The sequence below is a fragment of the Athene noctua genome, chromosome 16 (genome assembly GCF_965140245.1).
Source record: "Athene noctua chromosome 16, bAthNoc1.hap1.1, whole genome shotgun sequence".
NCBI classification, from domain to species: domain Eukaryota; kingdom Metazoa; phylum Chordata; class Aves; order Strigiformes; family Strigidae; genus Athene; species Athene noctua.
The window spans coordinates 11100156-11115855 of record NC_134052.1 but is presented as its reverse complement, the minus strand read 5'-3'; positions in this window follow the sequence as shown (position 1 = coordinate 11115855).

Sequence of the window (15700 nt, the reverse complement as noted above, 5' to 3'; positions counted from 1 at the left end):
GGGAATATGCCATGATTTAAAACCACTGTAGCATTAACTGCGCCATTACACAAAGCAGAAAGCTGAGTGACTGACCTCATCTGCTAAAACAAGTGTTTTAATGCTGTCTAAAGTTCAAATCAATCAAAAGGTCAAACTTGTTTAAGGCAGTGAGTGATAAGAGAGGGGATGGCTCAGGAAGCTCATTCCCAGCCGTTGGAATAGAGCCAACCTAGCTGCAGGAAAAACTCCAGATAGCACAAACCCTGGAAAACAGTGACAGCTCAGAAACTGAGGGCTGAGCCTCTTGCTGGAGTCAGTGGCTGAAGGGATTTCCCATCAAATGCAATAGAAGAAACCTGGACCCTGGTCAATAGGACTTCAGGTAAATCTCCTGGCAAGGCCTGGTCAGGAGTCAAGTCATAGTTTCTTTAGTTAGGTGAAGTTTTCAGACAGGTGATGGAACAGACTGTTAGAGGAAAACGTGATTTTTCTAGCTGAAAGATTTGTCCCTGTGAAGAAGGAAAGACTGAGGTAGCATTTGTAATTAAGTGTGCTCATAGCACAGTAGCTCTCTGAAATGGCAGATCTCTGGTGGCATCTCCATCAGCATGGGCGTGGTGGTTAAAAAGAAACGTGCAAAACTTCTGTTCAATAAGAGAAGTCTGAGGGAAGCTGAATCTGCCTGAGAAAAAGAGGACAGTTTATCCCTTTTGAGAGGGATCGGAGCAAAGAGGAAACTCCAACCTTGTTCAGCTGAGAGTGGAACAGACTTTTTTCCCACACTATCAAAGGTGGAGTTTTTCCCTCCCAGTGTTTTCTTCTGTGCAGGGGAGAGCATGGGCTCTGTAGAAAACTTACCTTCTGGTTCTGTTGGGAGCTGCTCAGCACCTCCAACAGCTCTTTGGAAACCTCTTTCCACAGTTTGTACTGGCTGCTTTTCCGGGGATCTAATGGCTTTATTTAAACCAAACCAAACAAACAAACAAAAAAAATAGAGAGAGAGCGGGGACTTCTTAGAGTATGTTCCTGCCATTTGAATTATGATGGGGGACATTACTGGGGAGTAGAAAGCCCATTAGCTTCCATGGCACATGGCCATGCTTTCATAAGCTTGCAAGGGATGGATTTTATATATACCTTTTTTTTTTTTATTTTTGTCAAAGAAAGCATTCTCCAAGGGCCAACTACTGAAAAAAACCCTGGCCTTTTTTGGCATAATTCCCTGTTACTTAGCCAGGATTTTCTGTGTTCCAGTTTTTGTGTGCGACCCATGTTCTCAACACATCCAGGGCCAAATGATGATCTTTTCACTCAGAGCTGAGTCTGACCATTTTTCTTCCATGGATAAGATGTAAATAATTCTATGGGCAGATGAAGAAAGGTGATACTTGGGATGAGGAAAAGTGGCCCAGGCTTCTGGCCTGGCATTAAGAGGATGGATGGGTTGAAGACCAAGCCACAGATCTGCAGTATCACAGGACCACCATTGCTTGTTAGATCCAGTGAGAAGTGGGGAAAGGACCGCCAGACCTGGAGGGAGGCTACAGCAGCTTGGGGCTGCGCTGGTGGCTGAACAGCAACTCACTTGTGTCATCATGCAACTGAAAGTAAACAATAACTGAAAGCCACATGGCTGCCTCCGTGCTCAGTTCTGCAGGAAACAGGCATTTTGTGATATTCTGTGATATTCTGGGCCTCTTTCTGTGGAGCATGGTCTTCTCAGCAGGGAGCAATACCATGACCCCAGGTTTGCCAAGCTGGTGGGCCATTGTGCCGTGGCTGCACCCCAAAAACGTTGGCATGGCAGTAAGAAATACAGGGTCTCCCTTGGGAAGACAGGAGTCATCACGGATCTGGGATGCAGGTGAAGACCAGGCAAAAGTTCCCTGCAGTCCAGCTCCAGACTGCGTAGCTCAGGAGGGCGTCTGCACATCCCGTCCCTCCAGCCTCAGAGGTTAGATCTGCTCTGCTTTTGACTCACCCTCAGCTTCACTGTTGGCAAAACCAATACCAGCAGCAACGCTGCAACAGAGAATTTTTTTTTTTCTGAGCTCTGATTCATGAAAGCAGATGTGCCTGTGCTTTCTTCAAGCTCATTTGAATGTATGCAATGGATTTCTAGCTTTGCAAAATCATTAGTTACCAGATGTCTTTTAAATTGTCTACCTTGCAAAATCACCAGTTACCAGATGTATTTTAAATTGTAAACCTCTGTAGCCAGAGGTTAAATCTGTGTCAAAACAGTCACTGATAAGAATTTATATTACTCTTAAAATACACTATGATTTCTTCCAGCTCTTTTCCCTGAGAAGTTCTCTCGTGGAGATTTTATGGCTCACAAAAGACTTGCCATCCACCCATTACTATAGTTTCAGTCCCAGATTTACTGATAAATGCTTTTAATAATTAACAGTTGCAGGGGCTCTGTAAGTCTGTCTGATAGATATCTCATCTCTCTGACAGTAGAAAAAAAGGCCTATTGTAACTGGAAGAGTCATGAGGGCTGTGTGCTGGTGGAAGGTACCTGCAGCTGTACAGTCTGGGTCCAAATGCGGATCTCCTGTGACTGGGTTTTTCATAAGCAGAATTTTGTCCTGGGCCCAGTTTTGAGCTTGAGGTAGCCAGAGGAGCCGGGATGCTTGCAGAGTTCCTAAGGTAAAAGAGGTTTTGGGGCCATGTGGGGCTGGGAAGGAGCTAGCTGTGCAAGTCAAGAGGATAAGCAGGTCGGGCTGTGACTTTCCTTCCTAACCCGACTCTCCAGGGTCTCATCCAGCCTCAGTGCTGGCTGCCAAAAGCTCATACTGAGTGGCTATTTTGGGATAAAGCAACACCAAGTGTTACTTCAGAGATGTTTGGAGAGAGACTTAATAAAATCAACTAATAAGGTTTGTCACGCTGAAGATGAGAAAGAGCCATTCTGAACATCTGCCCTGACCTTGGGGGCGAGAGGCTCAACAGAGACATGCGTGTCCCGGGGCTGGGATGTCCTCTGCCGAGATGGCTGGTGGGACACGGCCCGCCGCTGCACAGACAGTTCAGCTCTGCAAACCTTCTCTGAATTGTCAGGGCAAACCAGCAGGGTAACCTGGCACTGGCTATTTGCCGTCAAAGAAATAAAAGAAAAAAGCCAGCTCTGAGCTGCTGTGTGTTCAGGGCCTGGCAGCAGCCAAGCTCGCGGTGCAGCAGGCAGCTGGGGGTGGTAACTTCGGCAGTTGTCCCGTGTAAATCATCCTGTCCCGGGGTCAGAGGGCTCACGTGTTCTGCGCCGGGGGAGCAGGGTCCCTGCGACGGCCGGGCCAGCTCTGCTGAAACAGCAGAGCCGCAGGCGCTGCCCTCGCCGCCTGTTACGGGCACGACTGCGAATCGCTTTGGGCTTTCAGCTTCTGGTTTTGTTTTGATGGTTTGGTTGGGTTTTTTTCCTTTTTTGTCATAGGACCAGCCCAGAATAGAATCACGAGATCAGTTTTTATTACTTTCCAAATAATCTATACACTGTTTTTAGTGCTGACACTGTGTATGAAAGGCTGTGTCACCGCTGTGCTCATGTTTCCGTGTGACACTGCAGCTTACTGTTTTTTCCCATTTCATAACTAATAAGTGAAATGAGTTTGACAGCCTTGGTTTTAGCTTTAGCCCGTTGGTTCCCATGTCACAGATAGGCTCGGCTAGCAGCAAATTCTTGTCAGGAGAAGAGAATTACAGTTCAAGCTTGAAATGTGCTAACTTCCAGTGCAAAGTTTTAAATTCTTGACCAAAGTTGTTAAAGCCAGCTGAAAGCGTGACGTTTGAAATGCACTATCTATTTATCTTTTCCTTCTGACCAAAAATACCTAGAGTGGAAGTATGTGCCTTATTTGCATCCAAGCAGAGAACAGCTGAGCTCCTCTAAAGAAAAGAGTAAATACAGCATTTTAAATATTCTGGTTTTTAAAATCTGTGTAACTCTCTCTCTCCCTATATATGTATATATTATCTATGGTTTTTAAAAAGAAAAAAATGGTTATGTCTGTATACACATCTCTTTAAAGAAAAAAGAATGATTGGTTTTCAAGGTGTAGGAAAGCTTATTTAACTGGTTATAAGAAACAAATAGCTCTCCCACAGTAGTCATTAGTAGCTCTGAGTTCCAGCCTGAGTACAGATGGAGCTTTGATATTGCCACAGTTTTGCAGTGGGTATGTGCTGTATATCCTGCTGCTAATCCTGTGGTGGAAATCAGCTCCTCTTAACACCTGGTGCCAAGACACAACCATTTGCCTGAACCCGACACAACTGCTTTCAGCTACATCATATGCAGCCTTGTGGGCTGGATTTGGGCATATCCCAGCTTGGTAAATCGGCACCGGGCACTTTCTCTGACTTGTGCTGTGTGCTGAGGTCCTCCTGCCTCCTCGTGTAAAATCACTCCTCCAAAGCTGCCGTTCTGGACCGCCCTCCTGGGTCTCTTTCAGCTCAGCTATTTATTCAAGCTCCATTTTTCTATGCTCGTTGGGGACTGCTCCTCCCCTCCGGGCACACAGAAAGAGGATTTGTTTTTAGACAATGTTTTTAGTTATAGTTTCCAGCAGGATGAGCTATCTCACATCCCAGCTCCAGCTTGGGCGAGGGAGGAACAGCATGTGAAATACAGCAGCTTGTGGGGTCAAACGAGGAGCAAGTGCCTGTGGAGCTGGGAGCCCCGGGCTCTCCGGCTGCAGCCCTGGGCTTCGTCAGGGCAACGCTGTTTACTGAGCCCCCCCGGCTGGCTCTGGCTGGGCAGGGAGCGCGAGCGCTGTAAAACTGAAGTCAGATGTAGAAGCCTGATGTTTTCGGCCCTCTCTGCTAACTTTCGGCCATCAGATCTTGTTCTTTAACGAGTTTTTTAGAAGCTGAATGGAAGACTTTAGGGGGGTTTGGAGGGGCTTTTTTTGGTAACGGTTTGCTAAATTTATGTTTTAGGTCTGAAGGGACCCTTAACCTAACCTCTGGTTTATAACACAGAGGATTGAATTTCATGCACTTAACTCCCACAGTCTATCCAAGAACTGGCTGACCACAGTGCTTTCCTAAGAAAAAAAATGCTCTTAACTGCAGTTATTTCAGCATGGTAGAAATGTTTCTTATTCCTAGTAACATGCCCATAGCTAGGAGTCACATGGATTTTCAAGCAGGCTCTTGGACAAAGATCTCCTGAGTGAGGCTCTCCCTGCCTTCCCCTTGACCCCATCGCTCTCCCCAAATTGCACTGTCTACTGCTTGTCTCCCCTCCTGGAGGTTAGAGAGACATTAAATAAGCTAAAGGGGCAGAGAGAAAAGAGGTGTCCATTTTGGGAATAAAGAAGGGACAGACTGGAATTGGGGATCATTTAACCCAGCTCAGTAGCAACGGGGTTAATCTGACCTTGCCATACATTTGGGTGGGAAATTGTCAACTCAAAACATGTATTTATTATTCCACACAGATGTTTGCAATGATGTATGAGCCATCACTGCTGTTCCTTTGCCTTGCAATAGTGCTGCAGCACAAACCCTGTTGGACTAGGCCCTTCATCAATGCAGAGCAAAAAGCTGTCCCTACCCCAGAGAGGTCTCAGACTCACAAGATGATTACTTATCTTCATCTGTTAATTCCCCCCCCCCCCTTTTTTTTTTCCAGTACCCAGATAATATAGTTTGTCTCCCAGACTCTCTAAATATAATGCCAAATAAATGATTTCATGTAACCTCCTGAGACAGGGAGAACCAAGATAGACTTGTTGCCAGCAGGCACAGACCCTCCCAGGGTAATGGAAAATTGGGGGATTTGGCGGGGGGGTGCACAGATCTGACAATTGGCAGCATGGCTTTTCTAAAATGACACAAAGATATTCTAGAGATTATCCTTCAAAACCTCAGTGGTCAAGGGCTTAATGACTTAAATAGCAGTCAGATGTCTGCTTATTATCAATCACCTATTGCCAATTGAACTGCATTAATGAAAGTTTCTTGCTAAAAGCTGCCTTATCATCTGGAGCTGAGATACCCAGTCTAATGTGCTCCTGCAATGCTTGAGGAAATGCTCCTTTCAGCAGCAAAAGAGATGATGTGTTGGTTTCCTGAATTAGGCTGAGTCAAATGGTAAGCCAGGCTCTTCAAAAAGAAGCAATCTCTTTCACCTGTTGGTGTTAAAGGACTGTGTTATCCATGTGCCAGAAAGGATTCTGTCTGCCTTGCAAGAGTGTGGAGTCCGAGCAAACACACCTTGCTGGCCATTTGCAGTGGCCTGGGCTGAAGGCCACTGCCACAGCACGGGTCAGTGTGATTGCACCCTGAGGGGAGAGCACAGGACGTTCACGGTACACCCATCTGCCATAACCCATACCGCCCTGGAGAAAATGGGTTGAAAATGGTATTTAATATTGTTGATTACAGTTTTTCCAGATTTATTACCTGGGTTTTTTGTTCACTGTTTGGCTGCCTGCTCCCACTCCATCTGCCAGCCCTGTAATCCACCTCCTCTTATCTCAGCACAGTTTGCTCCACCTCTTGCTCATTTTCATTTTATTGCCTAGCTAATCTCATCCTCCTGCTTTTCCTGACACTGCTCCCCCCTCCCCATCTGTGGAGATTAAATCACTGCTCCTTTTGTTTAATGCCACTCAAAATTCCCTCATTTCACTCAGGCTTTGGGATGCTTCCAGGCACTTTTGCTGTTGTTGCACACATCCGTTTTCCTGGCACAAAAAGGCCCGTCAGCATCTGATGGAAGCGTTAGTGAGTCCTCGTTTCAACCAGTTTTCAGAGATGTCCTGAATCTGAAATGGAGCCGAGCTCAGTCTGAAACATGCACAGTGCAACAGAGGCAGCTATATGTGTCTGGTCACTACAGGAACATCAGCAGGATGCTTAGGACAGCTTGGCAGCGGTGTCAGAGCCTGGCACCTGAGTATTAGCTAGGAAAAAATTACATCTAAGGCATGGACTAGAAACTTTCCAAGCCACCAAAATGTGAAGTTTTGGAAGTGCTTTCTGGTATTGTTAGGTGATGTATCAGTGCAGTCAACCTGTTATCCCTGTTTACAGCATCTAGTGGCATGCCAGTGTTCATGGCCTCAGTAGTCTCTCATGCTAGTTACTGCTGAGAGTTGCTGAGGGTTTTAGGCTCAAAGTTGAAACTAGGCTCCATGTCCAAGGGTGCTAAGTGCATCCTGGTTTAGGGTTACAACTGCAGGTACAGGTGGGGACATGGATTTCCAAGCCACGTGTTTCTGGCACCCTCCCACCTTCCTGCAACTGAGAACAGTGCTGGAGACTCTCCTACCAATATTTCCTCCACCCAAGTGACTGTGCAAGTCCACTGACTTCAGTGCTGCTAATGTCAGCTCAGAACTGGAACCAGCAGAGCCTTTAACCGCCTGGCAAACCCCAGACAATTTCAAAGTGGCTTACAGCTGAGGGACCAGGTCCATCTACAAGACTCCTCACAGCTGCCACTCTGCTGTTATTCCCCACTGTGAGCACCCAAGTGTGTTTGCTGCCAGCAGCTGGACAAGTCCTAAAGCCTTGATTTAGATAAACCCTGCCCTGAGCATATGGGAGATACTCCCCTCAGTGAGGACCACTACTGTTTGGTCCTAATCATTGAGTTTAGGTATCCATTTTTAATCTGTTTGTTTTTTATCTCTTGCCTTAATTGTCAACTTGCAATGCCAACCATGATGCATTTGCTATATCTCCCCTCACTACTTTTATCTGCCAACATGTTTTAAATAAGTTTAAAGAGTCAGGAGCTTAAAAAAAAAATAAAAATCAGGCAGCTTAAGATAAAAGCCAGCAGCATGCTTTTAAAAATAGACCAGGCAGCCCTGTGAGAGGTGCCGAGTAAGTGGGTGCACAGGAGGGGAATGGAGGGGGCTGAAGAGGCACTGTTTAAAAAGAAGGTAAATAAGTGGCAGGGGGAGCTGCAGTTCATTTTGTTCCCTTACGTGTTGCTCAGATAATGCAACATATCTTCAGGCAGCCTGGTTCTAAAAATGGATTCAGCTCTTGGGTTTCACTGGGTGACTCTCAGGCTGTGGCTCTTGTACAGAGTCTCCTGTGAAGCATCCGTGGGAGTGGCGCGAGTGCATGCCAGTGAAATGGCATTTAGTGTTTCAAAAGCAGCAGCAATATTCAGGTCTCAGCACTGATACTTTATGAAGACTTTTGCAGTGAAAAATGTGTGCCTTTGTATTACTGAGGTGCCTGATGCAGAAGGGGCTGCCTGTAAATCCCTGAGGTCAGGCAATATTTTGTTAAAATTCTCTCTCCTGTTGTGGTTGACCTGTGAAAACAGCAGTCGTCTGACAGCGATAATGGCGCTTAATTAGTAATTCAGGATTGAAGTGTCCTGTCCAATGAGTAATTTCACAGAAGCAGAGTTTAGGATTGAAGGTGGTTTAATATAACAAAACAGTTGTCTTGAAAGCCTCCTTGGCATTTTAATGGTGTTTTTCTTTGGTCTAAATATACATGAGAAGTTGAGAGGATGTGTAAACCTGAGCAGAGGATAAAAGGGTCCAAGAGAAAGGCTCAAAGATCTTGTCCAAACTCCATGCTATTGCACAGTCCTGTGAGCCACTGTTTTCCTAGAGTAGGGCATCATCCCAGGAAGCTGCACTAGTCACCATTCCTCCCTCACTGCTCCAGGATGAGTGTTAGTGTCTTTATCTTTCTTCTCACCCTCATGTCTAGTTGAGCTCAGCTCAGCTACGAGAAGGATGGGTGTTTATTAACCTTCAGTGTCTGCGACAATGATCAACCAGCTCTTCCCTGCTCCCAAGGAGGCTGCATTTGAACTGGGCACATGTTGCTTACTGGCATGGAGAATTCTCCATTTTTTGGCTAAATGAGTCCTCTCAGGTTGTCCCTGTTCTGTAAACAGCAAATTCAGGAGAGAAGGGGCAGCAGTGCTCCTTGGCCAAACCATGGCAAGTAGTTATGTTCTCATAAAAAAGAACTCAGAGCATGCAGCCTTCCTCCTGGGAATAGAGTGTTCCTCTGTAAAGTTGGTGCCTGTTGGGCGAATTGTTGCCTACAAGGTTAATTAGCTGTAGAGAATGAGCTAGAATACTTGGGAGTAATGAATCATCATGAATCGTTATATTTGAGGAGTGACAAGCTAAATTCATGCATGTTTTGGACCTGTTTTAGTCAGAATGGAAAAAAGTGCTGTGCATTTTTCTGTTGTTCTGCTTTCATTTCTAGATGTTGGGAAGTAAATCAACATGGCCAGAGTTTGTAAGGTCTTGCAACGCTTGATTGCACAGTACTTAATCTCTCTCCAGTTCTTGAGCTGGTCTAGGAGGAGTAGATCCTCTGAAATAAATACATTTGCCCTACCTTCAACAAATGGGATTTTGACCTGTTGCTGAGAAAACATGAAACTTATCCTAAGCTGAAAGAGCTAAAAAAATGTTGTGTTGTCCTAATACTATGAGTGGTAGTGTCATCTGGCAGTTCTGATAGAGGTGTAGCACCCTCATCTAGGAAAGTAGATTAAATGATAGATTCACCTCCCATACGAAGGTGTGTTGAGGGACCTATTGGTAGCAAGATTCATCAGATCCTCCAAGCTCCTGCTGTCCCCAGAAGAATCGCTGGAGTTTCTCTGTGGAACTAGACCTAGCAAAATAGCAACTTAAGGGCTAGACAGACACTGTAACCCTTGAAATACCTGAGAAATAAGGATAAGCAAGCTATCCTACCTGGAAGATAGCTTCTGGAATCTCAAGGTAAGATGAAGGACACTGAAAAAAAGGATCTTGATTATAAGAATTTGTTCTTGGTCCCCTTCAAAAATCATAATGTGTCCCGGGGTGATCTGAAGCCTGACACAAGCTCTTCTGCTTGATTTGGGTTTTTTTGGTGCGGTACCAAGGTTCAGCTGGTTCAAGGTTGGAGGAGCTGTGAGCTGCGAACAGTAGGAGGATTTGATTCACAGCCTTTCTTTTAAATAGATCGGTGGTTCCAGGAGAGTGAGTGGGACTGCTGCAATGTTTAAATTCTTTGCTGGTTTGATGCTTCTGAAAATGTTTGGAGAGATTTGACAAATCTTTTTGTCTCTTGAAGGTTCATACTGGTGCTAGCCCAGCCATGACTGTGTGAGGCAGGCTATTGTTTCTGTCACCGCTGGGAGAAGACATCTTTCTCATTCACAGAACAAAGAGCACTTTGGGGTTCAAAGACAAAAGGTACCTACTGACATTTAATATTGCTACTAATTATGGGTCAAAAACTAATATAGGTTAGGACTGAATTAGTGCAATTCTCCAGATGTTTTCACAGTTGCCCTGACTGCAGCACAATGGGTTATGTTCTGAGCTGTTAGGTACTCATACTGATCTTTCTCATCTCCACTGATGTGGTTGCTCCTAGCATGATCAAGGTACAGACTCCCACTTACGAAGTGCTGTAAAAGGCATTACTCTGACACAAAGTGGAAAATTCTCCTTGGGGTGCAGATCTCTTACAGGAGGCAGTCAGTGAGGGTGAGTGCTTATAGACCTGGCCCCATGCTTTGAGATGTGAATTCATATAGAGTATCTTCTGTGAAAGCAGCTATTCTTGCTCTTGCCAAACTGCTCTGAAGACCCATACAATGATGTTAATTGTAAGCCACAAGCTGGCTCTTATCTTTGAATTGTTTTTCTCTAACAATTTTAAGAAGAGCTCAGCATGTTCTCAGTAGGAGCTGATAGATGCTGAGCACTTCTGAAATCCTGCCAACTTCATTTAGGTTCTTAAATGGGGACTGAGTGCTTTTGAACATATGATCCTAAGGGTGCATTTTATAACACTACAGCTCTGTCCATATAATTTCTTTCCTCTCTTACTGTCCCCAGAATGCTCCCAGCAGTGGCAATAACACTAGGAGCACCAGGCTAGTCAAGGCTTGAGTGATGTCTCAGTTATTATGTCAGCTCAGGCAACACTGAACAGAATTAAATGACAGCAGTTAAAAGGCAAGTGCCTGTCTGCATCCTGTCTGCAGTAGGGTCCCCATCATTGCCACCAGCAGACAGATGCAGTTGAGATGGCTGTAGTGGATTGTATATATATGTGTGTATATGAAAACAAAAATCTAGTGCAACTCTGCCTTCTTTTTCAGTGTATGTAATTCTGTGTTTCAGCCTACATACACTGTCTTGATAATGGTCTGACTCTCACTTTCAGGATTCAAATTCTCTCCAAAGGAAGTTCTTGGGGCAGATATAATGAACATTTTTTAATGTTTGCAGGGCAGAGGAGGAGGGAGGACAGGCCTTTATCTGAAGCTTTTCCAACAGAGTTAGTGCATGGAAGGCATCTGTTTTGGTCCTGTGAGGCTGACATCCTCTCCCAGCAGACTTGGCAGTGAGTGGAAGAACCACATGTCAGAAAATCTGGGGGGCCCACGCGCTATGGACAAAAGTATGGCAAAGAATTTAAACATTAGCAACTGGAGTGATGTTGGAGGGCTGGCTAAAAGCGATTAGCATAGCGCTCTGGAATGTGGCGTTTCAATAGCCGCTCCAGAAGGATCTGCAGCCCCATTGACTTTTGCAGTGTCAGGAAAGAGCCCTTGCTCTCTGGCTTTTGCCAGTTTGAATGGGTGAACGTGCAGGGCAATATGTGCAGCAATCACAGAGCTCCCTGCCCTGGCTGCTCACAGGGCACTGTGTGCCCTGCCCCACATGCCTGCTGCCTGGGCTTTTTTCCTTTGCTCCAGAGAAATCTGATGCCCCAATGACTCAAGTGGCCACAAGGTCCTTGTGCATTGCCAGAAACCCCCTTGACAATCTTCATCAGTGTTAGGCCATAGCCTTTCTCTTTGTTTACCCAGGGCCAAAGCACTAAAAGCCACCTTCGGCTGTGATCTGGCTGTTGTAAGCTGTGCATTTGGGTGATGTGTCAGTGTGGGGTTTGGGTGTTTTGTTTCCACTGCTGCCTGGGTTTTGGTCTCTTTGGGAATGCACCCAGTAGGACTGAGCATGTGTCTGTGGTCACATTCACCGGTTTGGTTTTGTTTTCTTTTTTGTTTTCTTTTTTTTTTTCCTTTCTGATTCTAGGTAGATACATCAAAGTGTGGAATCAATTAAAAATAATGCTGGGTAGAAGGCCTGGCTGATGTGAACACATACATTTTTAGTTGAGGTGGGAAAACAATGCACTCATTCAAGCTCTCATCTAGGGCAGGGAATTCCCTAGCTTTTGTCTAAATATGGCATGCAAGAGCAGAGCACAGGCAACGCAATACTTCACTGAGTATTGTTTAAAAGGGTGCTTGGCACTGACCAGCAAATAGGATTCTTGTAAAAACATGGCACGAGGAGTTGTTTGACAGATTCTGACATAGCAAAGTCTTTACAAGAGGAGAAAAAAAAAATAAAAGAAGGAAAAAGAGAAACTGCAGAGTACATGAAGCCAGAAGCATACTCTCTGCCTAGGAAGGATGGAGAATAAAAGGCACTTAGCACCAAATCATACCCTGCATGCTATGTGGGTCTGATCCTATCAGTGATCGATGTCACCAAAAGCCCTCTCCTAAATGATTGCCTGCTGTCAGTCATTCAGACGAGGTGATGAAGAAGAAGTGAGAGCTGGAGAAGAGGCTCGTGTGGCTTAAACCCACTGTCCAGAGTCTCCATCATGGACTTTCCTGGTTGGATGGACCTGTCCTCTGCTGTCCTGGTGTTGCTGTGTTTCACCCTGTGGGTAGTGGCATTTCAGTAGCAGATCTTTGGATGCAACACTCAGTCTCAAGCAATCCCGTGGTTTGAAGAGGTGTCTCCTTTTTACAAAGCTTATGCTGAGTTGTGGCCTTGAATACCTATCACAGCAGTGAGCAACAATTTATGTTTGGAAAAAAAAAGTCTCCCACTGCCTTTGTCATGTCTGGAGACACTGCAAGTCCCTCGATGCGCAAAGGCCTTTACACATCTCAGCAATGCAGACTTTTGTCTCCAAAATTCCTAGTCTGCTCTTGAAATATGGCCATTATGTAAGTGTATTTTGAGGGAGGGAAAACTTATCTGGGATTCAGTCCACGTCTGGAGGTCTCAGATGACACCTCATTCGATGACTCTATTACTGACACCAGCTACTCAAGCAGTATGTGTAGCTCATACAGAGAAGATCTCAGCTCAGCCTCCCCTGTGTAAAGTGAAGCTCTTCCCTGAATTTGCCTCAAATGCAGCATCCATACTTGATCACAGCTGAAGCTTCCTCACGCTGAAGATAAGACTTCCTCAGGTTGGTTGATTGGATGGTGTCTTGCAATGTAAACTAGAATGATAAAGGAGACAAGAGCAGTCTGTAATTAGCACATAACCTCAGGCAGTTTGGTTGTTCCTGAAATGCAAGGATCAAATTGTGTTCTGCTGCATTAGTATTGGCTTAAGGTGTGTCCATTAGCTGCTCTGCATTTGTACTAGTGATACGGAAACCTGTTCCCTAGGAGCTGCAAAGCTGTCTGGTATGGAGCAGGAACCAGAAGGTCTCAGATCCACTCCTGTTGTTGTCTTCCAGTGAAACCAAAGGGAAACACATCATATATTTTGATGTTGCCTATGAGATACACTCAATGGCAAAGCAACAAAGTTGAAGAGTCTCTGGGTCATCTTAGCAAAGCTCAGGAAGGAGCAAAGGCACAGAAGCACTCACCCACCATTTTTGAGCATTTCAGTTGATGTTGCTAATTGTAGTGGAGGTGCTACAAATATTTCTGAAAGCAAATATTTGATGTCCCTCTCCACTAGAAAATAAGTGGAAGAACCAACCTCCTGCCTACTCACCTGGTCATCTCAACAAAAGCAAGGCAGGGCTGAGAATAAATAGCAACGACTGCTCAGCTTTTGTAGTCAGCTTCTCTACGAACGAGAGCTGTGATGAGGGAGCAAACAACACCTGCCTGGAGGAACTGGGCACAGACAGAAAAGGGAGCAGAGGCCCGTGGGCAGCAGCTGTTTGTGCAGCCGCTGGTCTCCAGGGTGGGACTGCTGGCAGAGGCAGAGGAAGGTGGTATCAATCCCAGCCCGTGCTGATGCAAGAGGCAGGATGGGCGAGCGCCCTGCTCCCCGTGCCCCAGCTAGCGAGCCATGGGTAGCGGCTCCTCCGTGCCTGCCGGGAGGAAAGCCTCTGGAGTGGAACTGCCCCCGAGTGGGTCCTGCTCATGGCTGGGGTGTGGGTCACACCAGAGAACAAATCGCAGGGTTGTCACAGGGGAGAAGAAAGGTGGACAGTGCTTTATCAGGGCGAGGAGGCAAATCATTCACCACTCACCTCTACCCAAGTATGAATTCTGCTAAGGAAACCAGTATCACTTTGCCCTAACTGGGAAGCAGGAGAGATGGTATGTTCTTTATGTGCTCTGTCTGGGCACATTCACGGACCAAATACCCAGTGTCCAAGTGATTTGTGTTTGGGTGCTGGGTTTTTTTCTTAATTTTATTTTTTTTGGTTTGAGCCTTCTAAAAACAAACTTCGAATTAATCAGATGGAAATGATCTCATCGAATTACAGATTCGCTTTCCTGGGAAACTAAACTTCTGGTGTAATCATGGGAAAGTCTCACCTTCCCTTTTTTATTTTTCTTTAGCTGAGTTTCTATTGAAATTAGCTTGGCAGACTAACAACTCAGAAGCTAAGAGACAAAAGACAACCCTTTGTTACTATTAGCTTTTTTCCTAATCTCATGATTTGCTTACCAATCTCATGATTTTGGGGAGATGGAAAGTGATTTTTTTAATATTTAATGACATATATCCAAATCTGTAGAGAAGGCAGGCTCCCTCATAATGTATTTTACCAACGCAGTATCTGTCCCACTGCCAACAAAAAAAGAAGTAAACCCCAATAATTAATTACTGTTCTGTCTTTTGTAGTTTTCTTTGAGCTGCAACACTTTCTGTTCACTCCTACTCTTTTTCTACCTCTTAGAAATTCTTTGCACAACTGGAAACCCAGTTCAGCAAATCCAATCCAATATCACTATAGTCAAGTGAGGAAGGACTTGGCTCCTCTTCAAAGGGAGCTTTTATCAAGTGTTTAGTGTGATGTGACAAAGCAGGGAAGTGTGCCATGGATGCGATGGATCCAAATCCCCCCCTTTCTACCTTGATTAAACTTGAAAGCAATTACCCTTGCCAGGGTGATGAACCCTGCCAATGTGCATCTTGTTTACAGCTGTGCTGAGTTTCTAACAAGTTTTCCTGTTGTGCACTAGGACAACATGTTGCCGCTTTATGACTTGGATAAAATCCCCTTTAAAATATCCAGTTTCTATTATTTTGCCACTAGAACCATAGAAACCAGAAAGCCATGTTTCAGACTGGCACCCCAGATGCCCCAGGACACCATTGCTTGTGTGTGCAAAGTTACACTTGGGCCCCAGCAGACCTGCAAGGTCTTGCTGTCAGTGCAGGAAAGCTTTCAGTGGGGCCAGTAGAAACTAGAAAGATTTATCCTGGGACTATTTTATTGTGCCTGGGACAAGCATATGCTGTCTGGTGTGAGCAGACTCTATACACTGCTATAAATTCCAGATGAAAATTTCACAGGATTTGCCTTTTCGTTTTGCCCTACTTTATTTTGTGTGTTTCCTCTCATTCCTAGATTCTGGTTTATTCCTAATTTTGATAAATTTAGATCATTGGATCAAAGTCTTATTTAAAAAAATAAACAACAAACAAACCACAATTTGGCAAAAATTACATCTTTATTTTACCAATTTCCCAGTTTC